Here is a 6,021-nt window from a genome sequence, read left to right on the forward strand (position 1 = left end):
ATTACCAGCAGCCAAGAAGCACCACCCCCTCTCGGGTGGACGCCGGAGGGGAGCGCTCCCAGCCTGGATCCTCCTACCTCCCGCCCCGCCTCCAGGAAAGGGGGACGGAAACCGAAAAGCCTAACTTGCAAGTGGGTATAACAGAAGCTGAAAGACTCACAACCCTTACTCTTTGCTTTTCACTTATACTCCAACCTCTGGCTCCAAGTTCAAATCCAACTCTTTCTTTCCCCTCACCGCTCCACCCTTCGGATTCCCGCGAGTTGGTGAAGGAAGGGAGGGTGTGACGGCCAGCAACACTTTCACACAGAGCCTGAGAAGTCAGCTATTCTAAGCCCAACTAAACGGATGGATGGAGACTCGGTTTTTATGAAGCAGGCACGCTGGAGAGCCGTCATTTCTTAGTCCTAGGTACAGCTCGTTAAAAATAATAATAATAACTAATAAATACAGACGCAGATGGGCGCTGCTGAGGGATTCTAGAGCTCCCAAATCTGGCCTCTAGCACAGAAAAGAGGTTTTGCTCAAATTCGGCGGGAGGAAGACTGGAAATGGAGCGTGAAGCAAGGATGAACCCCCGGGCGCGCGCCCGGCTCCGGGGCTGCGAATGCCCACGCCGGGCGCCCGTTCGCCGCAGGGGCCTAGAGCAGAGCCTGCGCCGGCGGGGCGGGCGGGGCGCGGGGCACGGTCCCCACCCGTGAGGGTCATCCCCATTCCCGGCGCCAAGCCCGGGCCGCCCGGTCTACAGGGCACCTTGTCCTCCGCGCACCTTGTCCTCCGTGCTCCCGGCGCCCAGGTGGCTTAGGCGTTGCCACGAGCTGCGGACAAATCTCCAGGCAGAGTCGCCTGTTGCTCGCCCTCCCGGTTAAAGCGTCCTTGACGGTGCAGTGCACATCTCCCCTCCACCAACCTGAGTTTCAGGTTATGACACAGGAAAAAAAAACGTACTTACCTAAGTACCTGACGTCTGTGCCTTACTGGAGTAGACTAGGTTAAGAAGCAAAGATCTGACTGCACGGAAAGTTGGGTTTTTTTGGGTTTTTTTTTCCTTCCCTCCCTCCACTCCTGCGCAACAGCAGCAGTCCTCCAAAGAGGATGTTTGAATGGGTGAATTATGGTAAGCCCCTCGTTTCTTCAGCTGAAGTCTCGGGCGCTGATGGCACTTGTCAGGCAGGACGACCAGGCTGGGAAGGAGACCAGGTAGAAACTAGTGACGGGTGAGGGGAGCCAAGTGGTGCGGACCACAGGCAGCCCCGTTCCCTCGGTGGAAGCCAAGGGGGAAAAGCCCTTGAATCCCGAGACTGGGGGATGGATGATGCCGCAGCTGGAGTACTTTTCTGTCTGGAAGCTAAAAGGGCTTTTGAATTTAAAAAAGCATGACTTAGGGTGTCGAGTAAGCCATCAATGACGACAGAAATAGTTCTTTCCGAGAAATTAAAAAAAAGGGGCGGGGGGGGAGGAAGAAAGAAAAGAAAGAAGGAAAGAAAATCTTGAACAATAGATTTTCACCTCCATCCATCCCAATAACCAGAAATGTAGAAAGCAGCAACTTGTTCTTATGGGGAGAGGTTGGGGGGGGGGGCTTCACAGAGATAAACCCCAAACCTCAGCATGCATCAGAGACGACTGATACATTCGGGTTTGGCATTTAATAAATACTGTGTCCTTGTCAATGTGTGAAGTAAAAGCTAAGATTTAAATGTTTCTAAGCACACCTATACTTAAAGGGGAAGTGATAATCATAACTGTCAGTTAATCTCATAAAAATGCTCATAAAAGAAAAAAAACACTGACATATTAACATACTTATTAAAACTGAGTCTGGGGGTTGAACAAGTGTGAAGAGTGAGGCAATTAAATTTTTCATATAAAGTCTGTCCCTGAATTTCAATGATTAGTACCAAGATAATCAGTGCTTTCTTCTGATAGCTCTCTTCCTCTGAAATTAGCACCTGCTAAATTCACAAAATCGGAAACCTACTCCCAAATATGATGCCTGAATTTAAATACAGCACCCAAAATAATGTGTTCATGTGTGATTTGGGATGTTGTAAAAAAAAAAAGGTGCACCCAAAACTCACACTCCTCATGTTACCATACAGTGGTTTTTAGTGCTTAGTATCCTGCTGAACTCATAAAATACACTTTACAAAAGTCCTCCCTAGTCATGTAATTGCTTACAATGAACAAATAGTGACCTGAACAACCTTCTGAAGATCAGGAAAGAGTGAACTTTGCCAGACCCTGCAATTGTCAGAAGGTCTGTGTTAAGCTCACTCTTAGATAAACATAAAATTTGACCTTTCAAATGGCTCAAGAATGTGTGCCAAGAAGCATTACTGGGGGGTGGAGGGGGAGGATGGTTAATGTTTCCTATAACCTGAAATATAAATGAGGGCAGAAATAAATAATGTAAAAGGTGATGGGGTAATTCATTACATGGGCTACATCAGCACAACTGCAACTAACATACTAATTAATCAACACATTCACATAGATCTTTGAGTTCTGAAAGTGACAAAAATGTAAGAAATGAGACATTTTTTAAACAAACAAGCTTATTAAAAATAACACTAGCACTAAGTTTCTCATAACATATAAAGAGAAGAACTTACCAGAGGAAATTTCAGGAAGCAAGATGACTATGAGAAAAATACATCCAAGATGCCAACAGATATTCCATGATCTTCCAAACCAAGGTAAAGCGATGAGCTTCAGGGTGGTGGAACTTTGAAATAATCAGCAGTTCCTGGTGGCATACCAAGTAAAAACAAGTTACACGCAGAGCCAGGAAGCCCCAAGGGAGGGAAGCAAAGTGTGAAAGAGGTGCCTTTTATTTTAGGGGGAGTGGGAGGGGACTTATTTGTGGTGAGCCTTAGGCAGACAAAGTGAAATTTTACGGACTGTACAGCCCCATACAGTGGGGAAAAATAGAAGCTGTGTAACCCCAGAGACCAGGAGGTGGACTACTGATAAATCTGCAAAGAGAAGTAAAAGGATGTGTTGAAGACAGCGGGATAAAGAGAGAACTAGGGAGCGAGGCTGTAGTCATCCTGATAGATATAGCAGCAAGAGTGATTTAGGCTGCTGGGAAGGATCCAATGAGAATTCAAGAGGGCACCGCTTCGGAAATCCTGCTCTGATCTTCCCACTCTCAGTTCTTTAAGAGTTACCTGCGTTGGGAACATGATCATTAGGATTAATAGTATTCCATCAGTGCATTTCACTAGGATTTCCCTTGAACCCTCTCCCTCGCAGCAACCGAGGGAGGCGTAGTGAGGAAGCCCAACACAACCAAGCCCCCCAATAACCACTGTGGTCGCTTTAGGATGACCAGATCATCAGCGATTTGCACTGGGGGCTGAAGACGCAGAGGAGGCCGGGTCGCCTGGCGCTTTCGGGGGCGCTGTGCCGGGAGGCTTAGGCAGGGGGCCAGGGAACCGCGGGTGGAAGCGGCAGCGGCGGCGGCAGGAGCCCTCCCAGGTCCTGCTTCCTCGGCGAATCCTGCTTCCCCGGGACTCCAGGCAATCGACTTCCCTTCGAAACCTCAGCTCTAAACGCCTCGCTTTAGAAGCTAGAGCTTTGGAGGTTCTGAGGACCGTCCCTGGGGGAGCAGGTGGCAGGCTGTGAGACTCCCGCGTGACCTCTTATTCCTAAACAATTGCGGAGGGAGAGTGTGCCAGAAATGGCTTTGCTGCCGAATGCATTATCTTGCCTTTTTCATAGCCCGATACCGCAAATGATCGCCTGATCGATCGGGTAAGACTAGATTTATTCCTTCTCCCCCTTTCCTCTACGGCCCCGTCCCTTCTCCAAGCCCAAATCCCAAACCCAAATCCCAATCTCTCTCTCTCTCTCTCTCTCTCTCTCTCTCTCTCTCTCATTCAATTCAGGAACTTCCCTTTTCTCTTTGAAACCTACTTCCCCTAGGGAATTGCTTGTGTGACCGAGGGGCTGGCTATTCTCTTTGCGGATGATTTATATTTTGACAGTGAAATGAATCCCCCCGTCGCCACCCCACCGCACCCTCCTTAGAGAATCTCCCTTCCTCCCCCCAGGGGTTCACTCTCAGCCCTGGGATCTGGGTAAAGAGTGCTGTGGGAGTCTTTTGCCCTCTGTATCTTCCTCTGGACCCTGAAGCTTAAGCATTATCCGCCTCTCTCCCTCTCTCTCTCTTTCTCTTAGAAATAGGAGGAAAAGGTAGAGTGGAAATTGATTTCTTGCAGAGACTGAGGCGCCGAATGATAGAGGGAATAAACATTTCCCCCGGATAAAAATGTTCTTGGTAAGTAATCTTATTTTCTGCGGTTGAAAAGGAAACACATTGCTTCTCACTGTCCCATCCCCCTCTCCATTCATTTATTTGCTCTCTGTATGGAAATCACGAGCTGGGTCAGCAGAAATTTTCTTTTCCTCCTTCCTAGGAGAGTAGTAGCTTCTAAGGGTGAATTTGAAGAAAGGGGCTTTAAGCAGGCAACGTGAAGGCTTTAAGGTCCTAAATTTCCTACGTTCACAATCTAGACACAGATAAAGCTGATGCCTGCTTGCTTGCTAAATGGGTAGTTAAATATCTCCCTTATTTCTTAACTCTCTTTCCTTTCTGAAAATAAAGAAAATAGTTTGGGGTCGTAGCCCCGTGTCTGTGCCCCTTCACCATGTTCTAAAATATATATTTTTTTCAGTTTCAGATATGAGAACGTGTGTTTTTCACATTTTTGGCCAGGAAAGTTCAAGTCATAGAAACGTCTTACTAGTGTGTACACCCTCTGTCCAATTCTTGCACCAGAAACAAATTCATGGCGACCGAAGTAGGTATTTGCATGTCGTGGTGATACCTATGAATTCATCACGCCCTCTGGCTTCCGTGAGTCTACAGCACCCCCAGGCTGCACACGCTCATTCTGTGGAGAATGGGTAGGTGTAGGAGTGGGAAGGAGCTAAAGGGCTCTTGATTGTGCTGACGTCCTATGTCACTAGGTGCACAGAATAACAAAGATTGCAAATTGTGTGAACTTGGTTTTTCAAGTGTAAGTCGACCGTTTTGGATGTGAACAATTAAAAGAGACTTCCTCTAAGAGAAACCACTGCAATTTTGAGTTATAGAATATATTTTACTAGTGAACTATTCATATTCATTTTTTTCCTCCGTTGTCATTCTTTCCACTGTCAATTCCTTATCCCCAAATTTTAATGATAACGGTGAGCTAATTGTCATAAAATGTATTCATCATAAAAACAGAATGCCCTCAGCCTCATCTGAAATATCTGATCTTAAAATTCCATTGATAAGATGGTAAGAATAGACTTTATTTCAGATAATCAATTTTCTAGAAAGCACTGATATAAAATCCTAGAAGAGAGATAGCCAAGTGGGATATTACAATAGTAAGGCGCACCGTGCAGGTGTGCAAATCTGTAGTTGTCATTACTATCAAAATTGGCAAGGGAAAAAATTTCACTAAGGATATGTTTGTATAACTTTTTTTTTCTTTCTCTCCTCAGGCTGTATTCCATTCCTAATGATGTCCTAGAACAGAAGGTTTTCTTCAGTCATCTCATTTTACCAAAAGGATGATTTCTGTGTATGTCCCTGTGTTTCAGACATATGTTGCTAGGGGGGATCTGAGGTCCACACAAGGAGGATGAATATCCTGAATTACATTCATTACAAACACAAACCTAACATTTGTGGTAGAAAGAGAGCATACTTTTCATATAAAAATTTCAATATGCTGCCTAAACCTACTTACCTAATTTGTTATTCAAGGAAATAGAATTATTTGTTGAGGACCCAACTTAACTTAAATTAGAAAATGTAACATTAGCATTTTTAGCATATATGTGAAATAAATGTGAGGTTGATGTTCTTTTAAATATTTGGAGAAAAACAGGACAGGATAAAAAATATTAATTTTGTGACCCATTGTTCCTTAACTTTAAAATAGTTTATAGCACTTTAATAAACAATGTATTTTAACATTATATTAAATCATATGATTATATTTGATCAACCCCCAAATA

General features: G+C 45.0%; 1 long non-coding RNA gene across 1 annotated transcript; it reads left to right on the forward strand.

The window, feature by feature from the left end:
• Positions 1 to 3,521: 3,521 nt before the first annotated feature.
• On the forward strand, positions 3,522 to 5,046 carry LOC118884091. Its single transcript, XR_005017183.1, has 3 exons — positions 3,522 to 3,759; positions 4,186 to 4,285; positions 4,683 to 5,046. It is a non-coding gene; the product is annotated as an uncharacterized LOC118884091 (long non-coding RNA).
• The last annotated feature ends 975 nt before the right edge of the window (positions 5,047 to 6,021 follow it).

Source organism: Balaenoptera musculus, chromosome 1, assembly GCF_009873245.2.
Source record: "Balaenoptera musculus isolate JJ_BM4_2016_0621 chromosome 1, mBalMus1.pri.v3, whole genome shotgun sequence".
Lineage (NCBI taxonomy): Eukaryota > Metazoa > Chordata > Mammalia > Artiodactyla > Balaenopteridae > Balaenoptera > Balaenoptera musculus.